General features: G+C 46.8%; 1 protein-coding gene across 3 annotated transcripts in view; it reads left to right on the top strand.

The window, feature by feature from the left end:
• Positions 1 to 24,050, top strand: part of LOC137655808 (Bardet-Biedl syndrome 7 protein homolog) — a 90,161-nt gene that overhangs the window by 1,153 nt on the left and 64,958 nt on the right. The gene's annotated exons all lie outside the window — the stretch shown is intronic.

Genomic DNA, 24,050 nt, shown 5'->3' with positions numbered 1-24,050 from the left:
CCATTGTTCTCTATTCTTGGGTAGTGCCATAGCCTCTGTACCATGGTCTTACACTGCCTTGGGTTAGAGTTCTCTTGCTTGAGGGTACACTTGGGCACACTTTTCTGTCTAGTTTCTCTTCCTCTTGTTCTGTTAAAGTTTTTATAGTTTTAATTAGGAAATATTTATTTTAATATTGTTACTATTCCTAAAATGTTATATTTTTCCTTATTTCCTTATTTCCTTTCCTCACTGGGCTATTTTCCCTGTTGTGGCCCCTGGGCCTATAGCATCCTGCTTTTCCAACTAGGGTTGTAGCTTAGCATTTAATAATAATAATAATAATAATATGCTCTGTACACTGACATGCACTTTGCCCCCGTAGTTCCTAGAATTCACCGTAGATGAAATTTTTAGCTGCCGAACACTTTACTGAGCACTGGCGAGGTAACTAGAAACAACCCAATCAAACCGCTCTTGACCCAGGATATTGCCAGCGGGCATTTTTCATCCTATCAGAATTCCGTAACTCCAAAATTCAAACAAGGTAAAGGGAACGTCCATTGAGGGTTAAAGACGCCTATTTTTAGCCCCCAAGATGTGAAGATGGCAATGTATCAGCACGAGAGTGAAGATACTTGGGATTCAATTTATAATTCAATTAATCCATGTTTGTTCCGTAACCGAAATACAAACCACGCTATTTACAAAGGGTTATTACTTTTAGCGTAGCTGAAATGGCGAGCCATTAGAATTTAACGAGGGTGTATTACCCCCGCGCTAGTTAGCGGGGGGGTAGGGGAGTGGTAGCTAGCTACCCCTCCTCCCCCTCACACACAGGTGAATACTCACTTTCACTTTTGGCTCGGACTGTGACAGACGTCTCTCTGTCTTGGTCCTCGCTTGGCAGCCATTGTCTGTTTTGTCTTTACTTATTCGCTTACTTTTCTTTTACTCAATATATATGTAAACATGTTTTCATGTTTGTATATATATTTGAGTATAGAAATAAGTAAGTTTCCTTTTCAGATGTGTGTGTGTAGTGTACGATATCTACGTGGAGGCCTCGGCAGTTAGGCCACCACGGCCTAATTTTATGGGTTGCGATCGAGTTTGACTTCGGTCTTTCTCTCTCTCTCTCTCTTGAGGTCGTTCACCCTTTTACTATGTTTTACTACGCCCTTGTAGCTTCCTTCCCGTGTGGGTGGGGTTGCTACGCCGTACATTTTGTCTCAATTAGTTTATGAATCTAATTGTAGTTGTTAATTTTTCAGCTTGTAGAACGATTCCTTTCGGGGTTTTCGTTTTTTTTTCTTTAGTGTTCATTCATTTTTAAATTACATAATTACATAGTTACATAATTATAATTGTTATAATTCTGTTTTGGTTACAGCTCTCCTTCCGCGAGTGTAAGTGGTTGTGAGGGCACGTGCCTGTTGTGTAATTCTTGTTCCTTTTCCTCGGGATTCCTCTTCGGAGCCTTCCCGGGGGAATGAATGTGTACTAATATTATTTGTTTTATTTTTTTACAGTTACCGATCTAGTTCGTTTCTGTAATATAGCAACGGTGTGAGCTGTCTGGTTGAGTCCTGGGGATTCGGCTGTTGCTGCCTCCCCCCTTGTATTGTCGTCAGGGGCGTGTCTCCTTCTACTGGTAGTACTCCCGTGTCGACGGACAGCTCTCCAGTTCATTTTAGAACAGTCAGGAGGCTTGCCTCCTTGGGCGGATAACTTTCCTTCCGAGGGAAGTTTTTTCCTGTCCAGGCTTGAGCTTTTCCTCTTATGGGGGGTTCTTCTCTTGCCTTTTTTTCGTGCGACTATGCTCTTGGTGCTGAGCGGTCGCACCTGCAGTTTCGCTCAAGGGGCTGGGCAACTGCAGGAGCTCCTCTTCGGAGGATTGCCCCTTTTAGGTCACTGGCTGACCAGTCTCTTCCACGAAGTGTTTCTCTTTCGTTCGCGAGAGAGTACACTCATAGAGACTCCTCTTCGGAGGTTTCTTCTGTTGCTGTTGCTGTTGGCCTCCCTCGCCGTAAGGCCCTCCGTCCGCCTCGTCGTAAGGGCCTCTCATCTCCCTATAAGGGTGCTTGAGGCGCCTTTTTGAATCGATCCCTTCGGAGCAAAGGGTTGCCCCCACGGGGGTTCTTCCCTTGCGTGTCAGGGTTTCCCTGCGCGCCCTTCTGTTCGTCAGCGCTCTCCTGTTCGTCAGCGCTTTCAAGATGATCTTCCCTGCGGTTCCTGTTACGTGCCCTGTGCGCCCACGTTCGCCCTCGCGATCTAGAACTTCGGTTCAGGTCGGGGTCAAGGACTCTTCTTTACGCAGGCTTCCACGCGTAGCCTTCTGCTCGTCAGCGATCATCAGCTCGTCAGCGATCATCAGCTCGTCAGCGATCATCAGCTCGCCAGCGATCGTCAGCTCGTCAGCGATCATCAGCTCGCCAGCGATCTCCGGATCGCCCACGTGTGTTACAGCTGGCACGCCAACGTTCTCCAACACTTCTGAAGGAACATGGTTCGCCAGCTACTAGCTCAACTGCGGATGCTGATCGCCATCGCGCGACCCTCAACTGCAGATGCTGATCGCCATCGCGCGACCCTCAACTGCGGATGCTGATGGCCATCGCGCGACCCTCAACTGCGGATGCTGATCGCCATCGCGCGACCCTCAACTGCAGATGCTGATCGCCATCGCGCGACCCTCAACTGCGGATGCTGATCGCCATCGCGTGACCCTCAACTGCGGATGCTGATCGCCATCGCGCGACCCTCAACTGCGGATGCTGATCGCCATCGCGCGACCCTCAACTGCGCGCCATCGCACCATCGCACAACCCTGAACGATTGCCCGCTTACGCATGCTGCTCCTCATCGCACAACCCTGAACGATCGCCCTCTTGCGGATGCTGATCACCATCGCACCCTTTCACGCGATCATTCACCTGCGCATGCTGCTTGCCATCGCACAACCCTGAACGATTGCCCGCTTACGCATGCTGCTCCTCATCGCACCACCCTGAACGATCGCCCTCCTGCAGATGCTGATCACCATCGCACCCTTTCACGCGATCATTCACCTACACATGCTGCTCGCCATCGCACAACCCTGCACGATTGCCCGCTTACGCATGCTGCTCCTCATCGCACAACCCTGAACGCTCGCCCTCTTGCGGATGCTGATCACCATCGCACCCTATCACGCGATCATTCACCTACACATGCTGCTCGCCATCGCTTACCGCCAGCGATCTTCTTCACCTACGCGGCAGCACGATCCCTCGCCGTCACGCCCATTCGCCCGCGCGATCGCGCGCCCGCGCGATCGCTCGCCCGCGCGATCGCTCGCCTGCGCGCCCGCGCGATCGCTCGCCTGCGCGCCCGCGCGATCGCTCGCCTGCGCGCCCGCGCGACCGCTCGCCTGCGCGCCCGCGCGACCGCTCGCCTGCGCGCCCGCGCGACCGCTCGCCTGCGCGCCCGCGCGACCACTCGCCTGTGCGCCCGCGCGACCATTCGCCTTTGCGCGACCGTTCGCCCTCGCGCGACCATAGTTCGCGGCGAATTCCACAGCCGGTGGTAGCAGCAGGGACGCCTGCTCCTAGGCGGCACTCGGGATCACCTCCATCCAAGCACAGGTTGGTAGTGCAGGACGAAGACAGGTCAGTACAGCATTCTTCCCACCTTCTTTTCAGGCAGGAACCGTCGTGTCCTCTCCAAAGGATCGCCCGATCCCTTTCACCTTAGCGAGGATTTCGGACTCTGTGTCCTTGGAGCAGCAGACATGGTTTGATCCGCTGGCACGGGCGTTAATGAGGGTTATGAAACCAGCACTCACCGGCCAGGGTAACAAACCAGCGGCTGTCTCTCCTACGCTGAAGAGAAAGAGAGGAGTGGACTTCGTGGTGACTTCCCCCAGGGCGAAGTTGGTTCCCAAGAGGTCGGTCTCGAGGGTCCCCACTCCTGCACGAGTACTCTCTCCTTCTCCCGCCCTGGAAGGATTTTTGGCGGGGGGGCTTTCCGTTGAAGATTTCTCCATCGGACAAGGGGTGACTGCTTACCTCTTCCTCTGGGAGCTTACCAGGTTCTTTCCCTCCTCGGTTACGGCCCGAGGTTTGGTTCAAGGAAGCTACAGGAAGATCAAGGGTACTTTCCTCCTCTCGAGCTCAGGCACCTTGGCCTTTCGTCGTTAAGTATCTACTTGCGGACAAGCTCGATGTTGTACCATCTGGACGCACTGACTGAAGGCTTCCTTCGGGTGTCTCATCTGTGGAGGTCAACGACCTCAGACACCCTTCCATCCTTGAGAAGAGTTTTGTCTTTGCCCAAGGACAGAGACTTAAACATCTGCTGTGCGGAGTAAATCGACTTCCGGTTTCACTCCTCCAAGGCGCTTTCTTCCAGACTCTGCAGGGCTCCAGCTCCCTTTTCTTTCAACCACGTCGGCCTAAGTTATCGGCTACGACAACTGGGACAAGGTGTCCAATTGCAGTTTCCTCCTGTCAGGAACAGATGGCACGGGAGACTTCCCCGGGGGAGGGCATAGTCCTAAAAGGAGTTCACGAACTCTAGGATTGCAGGTTTTTTCGCTGGGAGGATGCTTAAGGTTACTCATCCGAATGACAGCTTCCCGATGCCCATTCCCGCACAATCTCTGTGAGTAGCCAAGGATATCGCGCCTGCCGTCTCTGTCAGCGAATTCAGTGTCTCTGAACCTCTATGCCATAGCATCAGCAGAGTTGCCCGGTTGGGCAGAATGATCCATACCTTAGGCGAAGGTCTTCCTTAGGATCATCGACGGCTTCACCCCCGGCCCCCTCAGTCGATCCTTTCTTGTAAGGAAGGATCTGAGAGGGGATGTCCATAGTCGACCTCTCAGCCCTGATCAAGTTTGTCGAACAAACTTCGGCCAGCGTAGACCAGCAGAATCGATCAGACTGGTAACGAGGCGACAGGACTCCTTTAACCCTGGATCGGAAGGACGGGTACTTTCAGTTTCCATTCCATCCATCTTCCAGGGTGCTCGTCGAATTCAGCCTAAACTGCAAGTATTCCTGCTTATGATGCAGTGTGGCTATCCCGCCGTGGCATAGCAGGTGTGTTTCCCCAGAGAACTCTCCCTGCCTTCCTTTTGGCCGCTCAGGTGCAGACTTTCGCCTCCTCTGCTGTTTGGAGGGCTGGTCAACTCCGGTAGGCTCGGGTTTCGACCTTCTTCAGCGCCGGGAAAAGCTTCCGAATGCTGACCATGAGTGTGGGCTCATGGTATTTTGCTTGGAGCCTTCTCTTCCTCTGCCTCAACATCTGGAGTATCTGGCCATGATATTGAGTCAACCGCCTTACCACGTTGGAAACCCCGCTTCTCGTCCGTCCAGCGAGGTTAAGCAACGTCGGTACTTGGATGGGTGACCACCTGGGGACGCCAGATTCTGTTACCACATCCTCCGAGCCTTCCTTTCGGTTGACTGTGGCAAGACTGAGGAGAGTCGCAGTACCTGTTCTCAGTCAAGCAGAGTTTTCAGCCCTACCTTGGAACGTTTCCTAGTTCTTCTTTCCTCATTGACCCGTTTATAGTCCGAACGGTCGCCTCAGGATAAGTTCCATGTGGGGCGATCCAAGTTCCGGTGGCTTCAGGCAATGTTTAACCGGACTCCCTGGCCCTATGGGACCAGCGGAACTATTAAACCTGCAATGGGTGTTGACCTATGGAGCCTCTTGATGGTAGTGGATATTCTCGTCCTTTCCCCACATTCTTGATGCGGTTCTCGGACTCGTCAAAGGAAAGGGGGGGGGGGCATGTTCCGGTCCAGGCCTATGGTCAAGACCTGAAGGATACCTCTCCATCATTCAGGCAGGCTTAAGGGCCTTAGTCTGGCCCCTCTTCAGATCCTACCGCTCCTGCCAAGTCGCCCCGTTGCGTGTCGACTTCATGCTAACCAGCAGGGGACGCATTTTCACACCTTCACATCTTGCAGTAGAGATACCGGGATGATTGAGATTCTCTCAATTCCACCATCGGCTCTCTCATTCCAGGCAGGGGAATGTTTCTCTCAGACTATCCGAGCAGAGCCTCATAGAGAGAGTGTACCTAAGGGTCTTTGACCTTGGGTAACCAGCAAGTGCTGGTCTGGGGGACCTGATCGCGACAGCTTGGAACCTCAAGCTTCCGCTAGTTTTCCCCCCAGTCTCAGACCCCGAGACTCTGGCAAGATGCATTCCGGTGATGGTGGGACAACTTCGACGCCTGCGTCTTCCCTCCTTTTTGTCTGCGGACAATGGGTCTCAACAAAACCAGGTTGTCTGTCAACCTTTCAATGGGAGAGCTCCACTGGGACTATGCGCAGAACGGTTTCTGGACCCTCTGCTTCCCCTGACGGAACTCCCGGGAGAGCTTCTCCCACGGCGCAGACTACTCAAGCAACCACACTGCGACATCTCTCCCGAACCGGGGCGTCGCTTCGGCTTCATGCCTGGAGACACTACGCTTCCTCCTCTAGAAGAGACAACCCGCTACAGTCGCGGTACGGAGGTCGCGTCATCTGCGATAGTCATCCACAGGGGTCTCCCAGGCAAAGTGAAGAGTCTAAGGTGGTTGGTGCCGTGGGAGATATACCTCTTCCCGTGAGGCCTCTTCTCCAGCAATAACGGTCTTATTGCCTTTCGGCGGGAGGAAACTCCTTTCCGCTCTTGGCAATGAAGCCTGTCGCTTAGCCTTTCCCTGACCTTCAGGCTTAAAGGAATAACTTTTTCCTGCCCGCTGGATCTATCCTCGCTCATGCGAAGCTACGATCGTCCCTGCCCTAGTCGGAGGAAGACCTCCGACTTGGAGCATGGCTCGGACTTTTAGTCCTTTAAGAGATCTTCTCAAGACCCTTTTACGACAGGCCTCGGATTGTATTCCGCCTTGGGTCTTCTGCTCACTCTGGCCACGGCCAGTGTGTAAGCAATCTTCTTGGTCTCTTACTACTCCCCCCCTTTCTAAGGAAGAGGAGAAGGCAACATTCAGGCTCGCTCCTGAGTTGTTGGCTAGACTCAGAATCTGAGGGTCCCGACCCTTCGGTCCGATTCATTCAAGATTTTGAGTCTCCATTCTGTGTCTGATGTCCCAAGACCTTCTCTTTCTTGCCAGTACAGGAATCGAGAGGTTAGCGCTGGGAACAGCTGCAGTTTGGCCTCAGTTGCAGCCGATTTGGGAACACAAGGAGGACATGGGGGGAGAGTCACCAGTATACCTCTTCAGCCCGGACTCAAGGACATTCATCTCGACCTGTCTTCAGACCCTCCCCCGTCACGTCGCCCTACAGCACGATGTTGGATACATCGCAACGTCCCTCGCCTTCGAGTAATACTACTCTGTGACGCAGGTGCTACAAGCTGGAGTCTGGAAGCGTCTGATGACCTTCGCAGCCCGCTTCCTGCAGGGCGTGACCCACAGGAGTCTCGATACGTTTTCTATCGCTCTGTGGTGGCTACACAACAGCTGGTCTAACCTCAGGCTCCTTTTTGGACAGGTAGCAGAAGGTTGAGGGCATTGTTATCAGGTTTTAGTCTGCATGAACGAAAGAAGTATGTCTGGCCCTTACTTCTTTCTTCATCATCCCCTCTACGGGGAAGCAGCATCCTGGTCTCTGCATAGCTGACCTCGAACCTCTGCAGGTAAACCATGCTTCCTTGTGTTCCGAGTATTGAGTCAATACTGTCGCGTCCCCCATACCCTGACGAGGTGGTATTGGGAACGTCCTAACCCAGAGTTCCTTCTGGAACTCCAGGTCAACTGCCTAGGACGGGTCACACTTCTTCCTTCACACACAAGCTTACGTAGGCCACATGGTTCCTTGCGGTGCAAGGAACTTGTGAGGTGCAGGGACTCCTTTTCTCGAGTGCGACTCACTCGGATTCTGAGTCCCCGGGTAAAGCCAAAGCCAGTATGGCTGGGGACTTTCCACCCTTCCTAAGGGATAAGTCACCCTTTGTAAATAGCGTGGTTTGTATTTCGGTTACGGAACAAATGACAAATTCGAAGATAATTTGTATTTTTCCTAACCATACAAACCTTAGCTATTTACACATATTTGCCCGCCAGCCCTGTCCCCCAAGACAAGTCCTACCTCTAAGTGAAAGTGAGTATTCACCTGTGTGTGAGGGGGAGGAGGGGTAGCTAGCTACCACTCCCCTACCCCCCCGCTAACTAGCGCGGGGGTAATACACCCTCGTTAAATTCTAATGGCTCGCCATTTCAGCTACGCTAAAAGTAATAACCCTTTGTAAATAGCTAAGGTTTGTATGGTTAGGAAAAATACAAATTATCTTCGAATTTGTCATTTTTAAATATTAAACTTAGCCGGTGAATATATAATAGCTGACGTCTCCGACGGCTCGACAGATTCCAAAAACTCGCGAGCGATTGCCATGAAGGTTGCGGGTGTGCCCACCAGCACCGACTATCGGCCAGATACCGCATATACTTGTAAACAGCTCCAGTTCTTCTCTGTCGGTTTCATCGACAAGTCGATTCCACTCACTTTATGACCGAGTTTTCTACCGAATTGGTGAAGTACTTGGTTTTGGTTTTATTGCTTTCGCCGTGTTGGATTATTCAATACTATCTTCAAAAGAAATGCTTTTGAAAGGAGAATAAAAGTGTTTTGCCCTTGCTTTTTTATCTCTGGTTTTTCCATAGAGTAAAGATGGCCGACCCTTCCCTCAGTGTACGGAAGTGTGTTTTAGGCTTTTAGTAATTATTTTATCAGTTCTTCTCTGTCGGTTTCATCGACAAGTCGATTCCACTCGCTTTATGACCTCGAGTTTTCTACCGAATTGGTGAAGTACTTGGTTTTGGTTTTATTGCTTTCGCCGTGTTGGATTATTCAATACTATCTTCAAAAGAAATGCTTTTGAAAGGAGAATAAAAGTGTTTTGCCCTTGCTTTTTTATCTCTGGTTTTTCCATAGAGTAAAGATGGCCGACCCTTCCCTCAGTGTACGGAAGTGTGTTTTAGGCTTTTAGTAATTATTTTATCACGTTATAAATTATTGTTGATAATTATAGATTTTCCTCTATATATTTTATATCACCCGCCTTTATTAGGCCTCTTCGATTAGCTTTCCATTTATACTAAACATCAAGGTAAATTTTATGTTTTGTTTATATGCGGCCTTTACCTATTCCTCCCCTAGTCCGAGATGTAGGCAGTCCTAACTTGGAAACCGAAGTTAAACAACGTTGAGCCCATTCAACTTTTATTTTCGTTAAGTTTAAATCATTTGCTCTGTAAGAGTAATGAAATGAATATTTTTTAGAAAATATTTTAAGAAAGATATTCTTTGAATAGTCTTCGTGCTGTTTTTTCAAAGATGAACTAACGTTTGGTTTATTTATGCTACGCAGTTTGCGCTCTATCGTTACGATAGAAAAAGAGAGAATCACGGTTTCACTTTGCAGAAAGAGTAAATCGATTTTGACGTTTTGTTCATTCTTCTTTCAAACTGAAGTGTTTTAAATACTAATTTAAAGGAACTTGTTAATTTTCAATTTCTTAGTCCTTTCAGTTTTTTCCTTTGGTCAAATAACCTGTTTATTGACGAAGGGTGAGTGGGCAATTCTCTTGTGTGTGACAAGAGAGAGAGACGGAGAGAGAGAGAGAAAGAGAGAACGATCCGATCTTTATTCTCGTCCCAAGTAAGGAGTTTGGGAGCGAGTAACGTTGTTCTCGATTCAGTTTTTTAATCTCGTCGCAAGTCTCTGTATCTACAGATAAAGCCACATGTTCGCTTCAGCTTGGTTTCTTGGCCAAAAATGAACTGCCTTCTCGTCCTTGGTGGCCTAAATCTTTTGATATACCTTGCCTATCAGAGATCGTAGGCAACGAGCTTGAAAGAGTACTGTGCCCAGTTAGAGCTCTTAAGTTTTATTTAGCTCGTACCAGATCCTTACGAGGTGGATCTGAGGCCTTATGGTGCTCAGTTAAGAAGTCCTCATTGCCTATGTCTAAAAATACTTTATCGTATTTTATTAGATTTTTAATCCGAGAGGCTCATTCTCACTTAAGTGAAAAAGATCGTTGCTTGCTTAAGGTCAAGACACACAAAGTAAGAGCGATAGCAACTTCCGTGGCCTTTAAGCAAAACAGATCTCTGCGAAGTATTATGGACGCGACCTTTTGGAGGAGCAAGTCAGTGTTCGCTTCATTTTACTTAAAAGACGTCCAGACTCTTTATGAGGACTGCTACACACTGGGTCCATTCGTTGCAGCGAGTGCAGTAGTGGGTGAGGGTTCTACCACTACATTCCCTTAATTCCAATATCCTTTTAATCTTCTCTTGAAATGTTTTTAATCTTGTTTTGGGTTGTACGGAAGGCTAAGAAGCCTTTCGCATCCTTTTTGATTTGGCGGGTGGTCAAATGTCATTTCTTGAGAGCGCCCAGATTAAGGGTTTTGATGAGGTCCTGTTGTATGGGTTGTCGCCCTGGATATAACAGCTCCTGGGAGTCTTTCAGCATCCTGAGAGGATGGCTGGGCTTCGTGAGGAAAGCGGACTAACAAGGCAGAGTAATCGTCAGAGTCAGCTTCCTTACCAGGTACCTATATTTATTTGGGTTTTGTTATGATATAACTGTCAAAAACTCTAAGCATATACGCCTTTATTGTATTAATACTGGTCTCTACCCACCACCATGGGTGTGAATCAGCTATTATATATTCACCGGCTAAGTTTAATATTTAAAAATGATATTTTGATTATGAAATAAATTTTTGAATATACTTACCCGGTGAATATATAAATTAAAGGCCCTCCCTTCCTCCCCGATAGAGACCTAGGGGACTGAGAAGAACTGGAGCTGTTTACAAGTATATGAGGTATCTGGCCGATAGTCGGCGCTGCTTGGCACACCCGCAACCTTCATGGCGATCGCTCGCGAGTTTTTGGAATCTGTCGAGCTGTCGGAGACGTCAGCTATTATATATTCACCGGGTAAGTATATTCAAAAATTTATTTTATAATTAAAATATCATATTACCAAATTCTGGAAACAAAAAAATTTATATGAAAGCAACTTCTCTATATACAATATCAAACAATTATTTTCTAGTTTTGTTTAGTGCTATAGCCTCTGTACCATGGTCCATGTGTTTACCAGCTTAATATTCATGATTCCAGAATTCCTGGTCCATTCCAGCATCCTATTCCTTTTACTTCGCTAATTACCGTTCCATCTCATCCACTCCAAAAAAAGTTGTCCCTTGGAAAGAGAAAAATACCACCCAAAGATTCAGACTAAAATGACTTTGAATAATTTAAGTACAGCTATATATGTTTTTGTTAGTATACTATATTGTGGGGTGAATATACTGTAGTTCGTTGGGACAAGTGTAGACTTTCTTATTACTTGTAATATAGATTTCCTGTATGAAATATGATTGTGTTATCTTACTAGGAGTGAAGCGGGTTGCGAAGCTACCATAAGATAAGCTGAGAATACAGTACAGTACTGCAGTCTAGGTGGCGTCGTGTTATGAAAATAGGTAGGAACATGGCTTGTAGGTTATGATAGTTGTGGAAGTTTAGGTTAGGTGGTGTTCTTATGTAGAGGTTTTGCAGAATGACGGACACGGGTTTTGTAGTTTGGCAGCCACAGCTTACAAATGCCTAAAAAAGGGGAAGGAAAGTCCCTTTTGTTTTGCATGCATGAGGCTCTGGCATAGTTATACTAAGGCTCCGAGCTCTGCACCCTGACACAACCTTTCTCGGTCGTGTAGTTCCTTGAATACACTGCAGATGGCATTTTGATCAGTTCAGCAGCTCTTTAGCAGCGGAACACTTAACTAATCAATGGGCACGGTAGTTTGAAGAGTGCCAATCGAACCGTGATTAACCTGGGAAATTGCCGGAGGGCTTGTTTTTATCCAATCAGAATTCAATATTTCCAAAATTTAAACATGGTAATGGGAGCATCCAGCATGAGTCAGAGATGCCCATTCTTAGCCGTCGATACGTGAAGATGGTAACGTCGTATTCCGAGAGTGACGAAGATAATTTTTTCTATAATTTGAACAATCTAAACATGGCAAAGATTATGATCTTCACCTAACAAAGGGAGTTTACGTCTTATTTACATAAGATAGGACTCTTGCGGGATTATTTTAGCATTTGTTCCAAGAGTAGTTTTGGTGAATTGTGTTATGTTTACAATGAAAAAGGAACTGACAATGGCAAGCCCACATTTTTGGCGCTGTTCAAATAGTTTGTACTAGAGGAAGATTGTCAAGGAATGTGAAAGTGTTTTTCATAGATCCAAACTATCTTGTGAAGATAGTTTTGTTATATTAGGTTACTTTGCTTATAGTATACAGTACAGGAGAACACGCACCCGTACATCTCATCCACAGGAAAAAAAAAATTGTCCCTTCAGTGAGACCGAGTAATGTAGGTATACTTATATTTGTTTCTGTTATTGTGGGATGAATTTAGCTCATTGGATCAAGTGTAAACTTTTTTAATTACTTGTCAAATTGATTTCCTTTACAAGGGTAAGCTAAGAATATGGAAGTGTAAGGGGGTTTGCAGTTTGGTTGTTAGCCCCTCCGATAGGTAAGTAGTTAGGACATGGCTCGTAGTTTAGGTTAGATGGAGTTCTTGTGCAGAGGTTTTTCTAACCAACGGACGCAGATTTTGCATAACGACCGCCACGGCTTATGAATACCTAGGAAATGGGAAGGAAATTCTCATTTTAAATATTTAACTTAGCCGGTGAATATATAATAGCTGCAACTCTGTTGCTCGACAGACACATACATAAAAAAACTCGCGAGCGATCGCTATGCAGGTTGCGGGTGTGCCCACCAGCGCCAACTGTCGGCCAGATACCACTCTCGGATGTAAACAAAACCTTCAATTTCTTCTCTGTCGACGTGTCGACAAGACGTACTTTTACTCGCTGTTGAACCTGGAGTTTTTCCCATCATATTTGGTGAAGTACTTTAATTTGGTTTGAGCTTTCGCAGTACAGGTGTTTTTCTTCAAATAAATCCTTGAGCTCGTTTTTGGATAGATTTAATTTTTAAATATTTAACTTAGCCGGTGAATATATAATAGCTGCAACTCTGTTGCTCGACAGACACATACAGTAAAAACTCGCCAGCGATCGCTATACAGGTTGCGGGTGTGCCCACCAGCGCCAACTGTCGGCCAGATACCACTCTCGATGTAAACAAAGACTCAATTTCTTCTCTGTCGACGTGTCGACAAGACGTACTTTTACTCGATGTAAAACCTGGAGTTTTTCCCATCATATTTGGTGAAGTACTTTAATTTGGTTTGAGCTTTCGCAGTGCAGGTGTTTTATCTTCATCTTAAATCTTGAACTCGTTTTTGGATAGATTTAATTTTTTGATGACAAAGAGAGTATGGACTTTCTTTGACTTTTAAATGGCCGACCCTTCCCTTAGACGGAAGTGTGTTTAGGCTTTTAGCAATTATCTTATCACGTTATAAATTAATTATAGATTTTCCTCTATATATTTTATATCTCACCGCCTTTATTAGGCCTCTTCGATTAACTTTCCGTTTATAATAAACATAAAAATAAATTTTAATGATTTGTTTATATGCGACCTTCCTGAGAGTAGGCGGTCCTAACTTGGAAACCGAAGTTAAACAACGTTGAGCCCTTTCAATCGTAAATAGCTTTTAAAGAGCTAATGATTTACAACTTTTTAAATGAATATTTTTTGATAGATATTTTATGAAAGATTTTCTTTGAATAGTCTTCGTACTGTTTCAAAGATGAACTAACGTTTAGTTTATTTATGCTACGCAGTTTGCGCTCTATCGTTACGATAGAGAGAGAGAGTATCACGGTTTCACTTTGCAGAAAGAGTAAATCGATTCTGACGTTTTGTTCATTCTTCTTTCAAAGCTTAAATGTTTTAAATTATATTTTAAAGGAACTTTTTATTTGAAAAACCTTTCAGTTTTTTTCCTTTGGTCAAATAACATGTTTTTCAATATTAATCTTACCCGATGATCATGTAGCTGTCAACTCTGTTGCCCGACAGAAATCTACGGTCGGGATACGCCAGCGATCGCTATACAGGTGGGGGTGTACACAACAGCGCCATCTGTGAGTAGGTACTCAAGTACTTCTTGTCAACAAGAACTCAATTTTTCCTCTGTCGTGCCTCCGGCAAGACCTACTAATACGCCGTCCCTAACTGGATTTGTTTTCACAACTTTTTGGTGAATTACACTATTCCAGTTTTGAGCTTTCGCTATGCAGGGGTTTTATCTTCATTTCAAAACTTGAACTCGTTTTGGATAGATTTTATTATGGTGACGAAGAGAGTATGGACTCTCTTTCACTTTTAAATGGCCGACCCTTCCCTTAGACGGAAGTGTTGGTGTCGAAGAGAGTATAGACTCTCTTTCACTTTTTATGTCCCACCCTTCCCTTAGACGGAAGTGTGTTTAGGTTTTTGGTAATTTTGCTTAACAAAGTTATAGATTTATTTTATATCTCTCCGCCATTTATAGGCCTCTTCGATTAACTTTCCATTTATTATAAACTTATAAAAATTAATTTTTATGTTTGTTTATATGCGACCTTTCCTAATAGTAGGCGGTCCTTACTTGGAACCGAAGTTAATTAACATTGAGCCCGTCATATCGTTTTTCCTGTTAAGAATTTATGCTATTTTAATTTTAATGTTTTTGAAAGAATTTCTTTGATAGTCTCGTACTGTTTTCAAAGTTGAACTAACGTTTTGTTTAGTCTCCGCAGTTGTTGACGTTCAGAACGTTCAACTTGCGCTCTATCGTTACGATAGAGAGAGAGTATTTCACGGTTTCACGTTGCAGTAAGAGTAAACCGATTCTAGCGTTTCGTTCATTCTTTCTTAGCTTAAATGGTTTTAATTCTAATAAAGGAACTTTTTATTTGGGAAACCTTTCAGTTTTTTTCCTTTAACAAATAATATGTTTTAACGATATATATAATTGGGCTCATCTCTCAGGTTCTAAGTCAAGAGAGAGAGAGAGAGAGATAGAGACGGAGGGAGAGAGAGGAGGATAAACGTTTCGTTCAAGCGGGTAACGTTGTTCTCGTTTTTTGCTCTTCTCCCTAGTCGCTATAGGGGAAGAAGGTAAAACGTTTCTAGAGTTTTATTCTTGTTCCCAGGCTTTATGCGGTGAGAGATTTTAAACGTAGTTTATTTGATCTTGTGTTTAGTCTCTTTTCCAGCCACTGAATTCTTTATCTTTCATTATGTTTTTCTGTTACATTGTAATACTGTTTTCGCAATTACTACCTTTTAATGAAGGATAGGATTGCGTGTTTCAGGTACAAACCACTTAAAGTTTCGAGTTCAGTGAAATAAGTGCAAACAGAAAATCAAAAGTGATAAAGTGATATGCGCAAAGTGTTACAGTGTTGCGTTCGAGGGTTCGTCTGTTCGTGCCAGTTGTTCACCTAGTCCGATACCTCTTACAAGCTCCCAAGCCCAGGGGAGAAGTAATGTCGAAGGACTTATGGGTTCCACAGGCCTTGATCGACGAACAGACGTTTCCCTCCGTGGTTTCGGGTGTATCTACACACGTTGCCGACGTGATCACACCACCCACACAAAGACGAGAGAGCCCATTTATTCCTCGTCTGCGGAAGAGGTTTCTCGCAGAAACCATGGACCAAATCTTGCAGCTTTTAAGTGCAAGTCGGTCCCTTCCGCGCAAGTCCAACGGCCTAGGTGTAGCCACTGGGTCAGTTCGGACTCGCTGCAGTACGACAACTGCACACCTCCCAAGAGAGGCAAGGTGGTACCGCAACAAGCAGTAACTCCGTCTGTTGCCGCACCAGCTGTTTTAGACCCTCAGTCACAACGGACAGTAGCTCCGTTTGTTGTTGTCTTTCATAGACCCTAGTGGTCCATGCTGCAGACTATACAGTCTCAGCTTGCTCCTTCATGCAGGAGTATCGTGCTGGAAGGTTGACAATGCACCTGTTAACCTACAACCCGCCGAGGTTGTGCGCTCAGCAGATACTGCGGCTGCCTGCTCCCACCCTCCTCCTGTGAGAGCTCCACCACCGATGCGCAGTCCACCCTGCCAGACGCATGTTCTTGCTGCACCATCTGCTAACATGCGTGAGCTACCGCATCAGCAGTGGGAAGGTTCTGTAGAGCTGCCGGGTTCCAGCACTATGCGGCATTCTCCGCAGCCCATGCAGCATGCTCTGCATACCTTACAGCATGCTCCGCATACCATGCCATACCGCATGCTCCTCAACCCACCGCAGCCCCTCCCACGCACCAGCACTCTGCTTTTGTTGTTGCCAGCTCCCACACTCCGACTGCGGAGAAGGTTGACGATGCACCCGTTGGCCTACACCTCCCACGGTTGTGCGCCCGGCATGGCTTCCTGCTCTCACACTCTTGTTGTGAGAGCTCCTCCACCCATGCACAGTCAACCCTGCCAGATGTATGATGACTCCCACACACAGAGCACTCCGTTGCCGTGCGTGAGCTACCACAAGCTGCCGTGTTTTGACACGGTGTGTCAGCCTCCGCAACACACTGTGGTTACCGCCACTCGCCAGCAGCAAACTAGTCAGTCAGGAGTTGAGGCTTCCCCACACAACTTTGGTTGTTGCCAACTCACAAACTGTCATACAGTTACATGACGTTGCCTTCTGGTCTGCTACTTATACACCAGTGCTGTATGTCCTCACGCTCCTGTTGTGGTTGACAGTTCAGTTTTTGACAGTTCACAGACTGTCAAGCAGTTTCATAACGTTGCCTTCTGGTCTGCTGCTTTTGCACCAGTGAAACCCTCACTGAGAGAACCTAGCTTTTCTCGGATATGGTTCCTGTAGATGAGAAAGTGCTGTTCTCCCTCCTTCTGATATTCCCTTGAGGACTCTGTCATTTGGAGAGGAGCCTTAAGCTGCTTAGCCTCCTATGGACTTTTATTTAAGCATAACATGCTTCCAGGGAGGGTAAATGGTTCCGCTTCAGTCGCTAACCCCGTCTGTTGCCACACCTGCTCCCATAGACCTTGGGCTTTGTTGCAAGACATGCAGTCCAAGCTTAGTCCTTGATAGAGGATTTTTTACGGAGAAGACCCTTCTTGCCAACGACCTTCCTACCGGTTGGTTGTACGCCCTGTTGACGCTGAGGTATCCTACTCACGTCCGCCAGTTGAGATGGTTCCTCCACCGGTGCGACCCAGTGTGGGTTGCCAGTCGCACGTTGATGTTATGCTACTCTCGGAGGTGGTTGTGGACGTTCAGTGTGTCACTGGGAAGACGTTCAACAACCAGCAGAGGTGACTTGTTGTGACGCAGTGCGGCAACCTCAGCAACCCGATAAAGGGTTGTCTGTACTACCCAGACAGTCTAGACAGTTTCGGGTTGTCGCTGTACTTCCTCGCTTCCCCATGGTTGACAGTTCACAGACTGTGCAGCAGTACCATGATCTTGTGTCCGGCTCCATCACGCATCCACCAGTGCGACCGGATTCAGCGAGTCAGACGTTGCCCACTCCGTTGCCGTTTCCTCATCAGTTTCGGATGAGGAACCCTCTGATGAGGACATGGCTGAACAAGAAGATCAATCCCCAGCCCTGCTATCCATCCAGAAGATGCTGAAGAAGGAATACGGCCCTGTCAGGCTGTGGATGAGTCTGGTTAGGACACTGTCATCCGTGGTGCATTTGGTGTCACTTGGAAGACTACACCTCCGTCCTCTTCGGTTTCATCTAGCTCTTCACTGGAAAAGGACAAGACGCTACAAGCGGTCTCGATCCCGGTTTCTGGAAGATAAGTCTGGTCTAACCTGAAGAAAGGACTTTATCAATCTTTTATAGGGTCTTCCCCTGATTGTTCAGACTCCCAACCACGTTCTCTTCTCAGACGCATCGGACGTAGGCTGGGGTGCGACCTTAGGCGGTAGGGAATGCTCGGGATTATGGAACTCGCGTCAAAGGACAATGCATTTTAACTGCAAGAAGCTTCTGGCAGTAAGTCTGACCTGGAAAAGCTTCAGGTCTCTCCTTCAAGACAAAGTAGTGGAGGTCAACACGGACAACTCCCTGCTTTGATGTTCATCTCCTAGCAAGGAGGGACCTACTCTCTGACATGGTGCGAGTTCGCTAGTGACCTCCTCTCCTGTTCAACAGGTCTAGACTTTTCACTAGTAACAAATTTCTTCCAAGGCAACTTGAATGTCTTAGCAGTTTGTCTCAGTAGGAAGGGACAATAATTCCAACATATTGGACCCTCCACAGAGATGTATGCAAGAGACTTTGGGTCACCTGGGGCCATCCAACCATAGATCTCTTCGCAACCTCGATGTCCAAGAGGCTCTCAACAGACCCAGCAGTGGTTCTTTTAGATGCCTTTCTACTAGATTAGTCTCTTCTAGATCTATATGCATTCCCTCCGTTCTAGTTTGTCAACAAATACTGCAGAAGTTCGCCTCTCACGTTGGGACAAAGTTGACACTAGTTGCTTCCCTCTGGCCCGCGAGAGAATAACTTACCGAGGTACTTCGATGGCTAGTAGACGTTCCCAGAACTCTTCCCCTATGGGTGGACCTGCTACGTCTGCCACGCGTAAGAAGGTACTCCAAGGCCTCCACGCTCTTTGTCTGACTGCCTTCAGAGTATCGAAAGACTCTCGAGAACTAGAGGTTTTTCGAAGGAGGTAACCAGAGCGATTGTTAGAGCAAGGAGAACATCCACCCTTAGAGTCTACCAATCGAAGTGGGGAATCTTCCTAAACTGGTGCAAGTCAGTATCCGTATCCTCGACCAGTACCTCTGTAACTCAAATAGCTGACTTCCTCTTATATCTGAGAAAAGAGCGATCTCTTTCAGCTCCCACTTTCAAGGGTTACAGAAGCATGTTGGCATCAGTCTTCCGTCACAGAGGCTTAGATCTTTCCAACAATAAAGATCTACAGGACCTCCTTAAGTCTTTTGAGACCACGAAGGAGCGTCGTTTGGTTACACCTGGTTGGAATTTAGACGTGGTTCTAAGATTCCTTATGTTAGACAGGTTCGAACCACTTCAATCAGCCTCCCTGAAAGATCTCACCTTTAAGACTCTTTTCCTGATATGCTTTACCAGCTAAAAGAGTCAGTGAGATTCATGCCTTCAGCAAGAACATCGGATTTTCATCCGAAACGGCTACATGTTCTACATCTTGGTTTTCTAGCCAAACACGAGCTGCCTTCTCGGCCTTGACCAATATCGTTCGTTATTCCAAACTTATCGATATGGTTGGAAATGAACTAGAAAGAGTATTATGTCCTGTAGAGCTCTTAAGTTCTATTTTAAAAACCTTTATGAGGCCCGTCTGAAGCTTTATGGTGTTCAGTTAAGAATTCATCTTTGCCTATGTCAGAGAATTCTTTATCCTATTATTTTCAGACTGTTAATACGAGAAGCTCATTCCCTTCTGAATGAGGAAGACCAAGCTTGGCTGAAGGTAAGGACACACGAAGTTAGAGCTATAACAACTTCCGTGACCTTTTAATAAAATAGATCTCTGCAAAATATTTTCGACGCAACCTTTTGGAAAAGCTAATCAGTGTTCGCGTCTTTTATCTTAAGAATGTCCAGTCTCTTTACGAGAACTGCTACACTCTGGGACCATTCGTAGCAACGAGTGCAGTAGTGGTGGGGGCTCCACCACTACAATTCCCTAATTCCAGAACCTTTTTAATCTTTCTCTTGAAATATTTCTGGGTTGTCCGGAAGGCTAAGAAGCCTTCCGCATCCTAGTTGATTTGGCGGGTGGTCAAATTCTTTCTTGAGAAGCGCCTAGATTAGAGGTTGTGATGAGGTCCTTTAGTATGGGTTGCAACCCTTAATACTTCAGCACCTAGGAGTCACTCAGCATCCTAAGAGGATCGCTAGGCTCAGTAAGGAAGACGTACTTAAAAAGGCAGAGTAATGGTTCAAGTCGACTTCCTTACCAGGTACTTATTTATTTTATGTTTGTTATTTTGAATAACGGCTAAAATAAGATACGGGATACTTAGCTTCTTTGTTAACATGTATGCTGGTCTCCACCCACCACCCTGGGTGTGAATCAGCTACATGATCATCGGGTAAGATTGATATTGAAAAATGTTATTTTCATTAGTAAAATAAATTTTTGAATATACTTACCCGATGATCATGAATTTAAGGACCCGCCCTTCCTCCCCATAGAGAACCAGTGGACCGAGGAGAAAATTGAGTTCTTGTTGACAAGAAGTACTTGAGTACATACTCACAGATGGCGCTGTTGTGTACACCCCCACCTGTATAGCGATCGCTGGCGTATCCCGACCGTAGATTTCTGTCGGGAAACAGAGTTGACAGCTACATGATCATCGGGTGAGTATATTCAAAAATTTATTTTACTAATGAAAATAACATTTTTTTGACGAAACGTAAGTGGGCTCTTCTCTTAGGTGCGTAATCAAGAGAGAGAGAGAGAGAGATAGAGACGGAGGGAGAGAGATAGAGACGGAGGGAGAGAGAGGGGAGAAAACGTTCCGTTCAAGCGGGTAACGTTGTTCTCGAGTTACTCTCGTCCCTAGTCTCTGTCCGGGGAGAAAGGATAAAACGTTTTTAGTTTTTTATTCTCGTCCCCAGGCAATGTACGGTGAGAGATTGAAAACGTAGTTTTGAATGAACTAGTGTTTAGTCTCTTCCCCAGCCACTGAATTTTTTATCTTAAAATATGTTTACTGTTTTTTGCTGGTATCAATGTGCTTGCATTATACGACTGATTTCGCTATTACTACCTTTTGATGAGGTTAGAATTGCGTGCTTCAGGTAGAAATCAGTAAAAGTTTCGATTTCAGTGAAATAAGTGCTAAACAGAAAATCGTAGTGATAAAGTGATATTGCGCAAAGTGTTATCAGTGTTGCGACCGAGGGTTCGTCTGTTCGTGCCTGTCGTTCACCTAGTCCGGGACCTCTTGCAAGCTCCCAAGCCCAGGGGAGAAGTAATGTCGTACGACTTATGGGTTCGAGAGGCCTTGATCAGCGAACAGACGTTCCCTCTATGGTATCGGGTGTATCTTACCAAGATCACTCCTACCATAAGGCGAGAGAGACGTTTTTCTCCTCGTCATCCAAAGGCTTTTTGCATAAGAAACCTGAAACAAGGTTTCGAGGCCCTTAAGCGAAAGTCAGTCCTTTCAGGACAGGTCCAGCGTCCTGGTTGTAGCCATTAGGACAGCTCTGACCCTATGCAGTCATCGGAAGACTGCTCGCCCCCTAACAAAAGCGTAACACAGACTCCGAGAGTCTTTTTGTTGGCAAGGTTTTGCGGTCACAGACGTTACCCTCGTCTCTTACCGCAACCTTTTCCGTTGATCCTAAATGGGTTGTACGGCAAGACATGCAGAATATGCTTGCCTCCCTTATGGAAGACTATTCTGCCGATTAGTCCGTTGAGCCTAGCCGTTTATCTCATCGAGATCCTGGCTTTCAGCCAACCTAACGTTCCTTTGTGCGTCCTGTTGACGTTGGCGTAGCTAAGTCACGTCAGTCAGGTTGTTTAGAACCACACTCGATGCGGTCTCGTGTGGATTTTCAACCACATTTGGACGTTAGGCCACTTGCTGATGCTCCTGTTGACGTTCAGGACGTTCGCTAACAATCGGTGTTGACTTTTTTTGACGCTGTGCGTCAACCTCCGAATTCTAGAGTTGTTTTGACTGCTCAGTCTAGGCGGTCAAAGCAGTCTCGAGTGGACGCTGTGCGTCCTCACGCACCTGTTGTTGTTGACAGTTCACAGACTGTCAAGCAGTTACATGACGTTGCGTCCTGGTCCGCTACTAATGCACCAGTGCGTGTGACCTCTGCTTGTAAAGCATTGCCACCACGGTAGGTCTCTCCCTTGCTTGAGACTCAGCTATTATCGGGCACGGTTCCTTCAGATGAGGAAGTTGCTGTTCCCCTCCTACTGATATTCCCTTGAGGACTCTGTCAGACGGAGAGGAGCCTAAAGCTGCTTAGCCCTCTATGGACTTTAAATAAATCATGCTGATTTTTAAGGATCTTTGTCCGGATCTTTTTGTAACTGCTGCTCCTCGTTCGCCTAAACGTCAGAGCTTACACTAGGCCTAGCTACTTCGAAGCCGTTGTTTATAGGCTAGTGCTCTCTCGCTCTCCTAGAGAGCTTTACGTTTGCTAGGCGACTGGTTTATCACCAGGAGGAGTTTGGGGGATACAGCCCTTGGCTTTCCCTTCTTTTAAACTGGCTTATAGAGCGAGAGTCTGATATGACACGAGAGAAGTTCTCGGCTTGGGAGTTCCTGCCTCTGCCCAGATAGACTTCTCAAATCTCGTAGACTCTCCCTGGCGCCTGGCCAGGAGACGCTCCAAGATTTTACAGGTCAACTTCACAGCTGTTTTTGAGCCTTTGAAGTTTTGCTGTACAATTATGTCATGCATAAACAAGGCTTTCAGGGATGGCTCCAATGATCTGACAGCCACGTTCTCTGCAGGAACAAGTCCCTCAGGGATGGCTCCATGATTTGGCAGCCATGTTCACTGCAGGAGTACGTAAGAGGCAAGTGCGCTCAATGTGTTCATTGTCAAGACAAACTTCGCGATGAAGTCTTCCAGGCTGTCTTGACAGCATTTATGGAAGGCGACTGGATGGTCTCTCTCGACCTTCAGGAGGCATACTTCCACATTCCTATACACCCGGATTCCCAACCGTTTCTGAGGTTTGTTTACAGGAATGTGGGGTACCAGTTTCGAGCTATCGGGAATCCGAGCCTCACTGTACTTGGACGACTGGCTTCTCAGAGCCTCTTCCAGTCATCGCTGTCTGAAGGATCTCAATTGGACTCTAGATCTGACCAAGGAATTGGGACTCCTAGGTAATTTGGAAAAGTCACAGCTGGTCCCATCCCAAACTATTCTGTATTTAGGGATGAAGATTCACAATCAAGTTTTTTCGGGCTTTTCCGTCGGCCCCCAGAATAGATCAAGCCCTGCTCTCCATCCAGAAGATGCTGAAGAAAGAACGCTGCTCAGTCAGGCTGTGGATGAGTCTGGTAGGGACGCTGTCATCCCTGGAGCAATTTGTCTTGCTAGGAAGGCTACACCTCCGTCCTCTTCAATTCCATCTGGTTTTCACTGGAAAAAGGACAAGACGCTAGAGGCGGTCTCGATCCCGATTTCCGAAAAGATAAAGTCTTGTCTGACTTGGTGGAAGGACAATATCAGCCTACGAGAGGGTCTTCCCCTGGCAGTTCAGATACCCAACCACGTTCTCTTCTCGGACGCATCGGACTTGGGCTGGGGCGCGACGCTGGACGGTCGGGAATGCTCAGGTCTGTGGAACTCGAGTCAGAGGAGCATGCATATCAACAGCAAGGAGCTTTTGGCGGTTCATCTGGCCTTGATAAGCTTCGTGAATCTCCTTCGAGGCAAGGTGGTGGAGGTAAACTCGGACAACACCACGGCCTTGGCGTACATTTCCAAACAGGGAGGTACCCACTCACTGACTTTGTACGAGATCGCAAGGGACCTGCTCATCTGGTCAAAAGATCGAGGCATCTCCCTAGTAACGAGGTTCATCCAGGGCGACTTGAACGTCCTAGCAGATTGTCTCAGTCGGAAAGGTCAAGTAATTCCAACCGAATGGACCCTCCACAAGGATGTGTGCAAGAGACTTTGGGCGACTTGGGGTCAACCCACCATAGATCTCTTTGCAACCTCGCTGACCAAGAGGCTTCCAATCTATTGCTCTCCAGTCCCGGACCCAGCAGCAATACATATAGATGCCTTCCTCCTAGATTGGTCACATCTAGATCTTTACGCATTCCCACCATTCAAGATTGTCAACAAGGTACTGCAGAAATTCGCCTCTCACGAAGGGACAAGGTTGACGTTAGTTGCTCCCCTCTGGCCCGCGAGAGAATGGTTCACCGAGGTACTTCGATGGCTAGTAGACGTTCCCAGAAGTCTTCCTCTAAGAGTAGACCTTCTATGTCAACCACACGTAAAGAAGGTACACCAAAGCCTCCACGCTCTTCGTCTGACTGCCTTCAGACTATCGAAAGACTCTCGAGAGCTAGAG

This window comes from Palaemon carinicauda, chromosome 16, assembly GCF_036898095.1.
Source record: "Palaemon carinicauda isolate YSFRI2023 chromosome 16, ASM3689809v2, whole genome shotgun sequence".
Taxonomy (NCBI): domain Eukaryota; kingdom Metazoa; phylum Arthropoda; class Malacostraca; order Decapoda; family Palaemonidae; genus Palaemon; species Palaemon carinicauda.
Note: the sequence above shows the minus strand (reverse complement) of the source record. Positions and strands in the feature narration are given on the sequence as shown.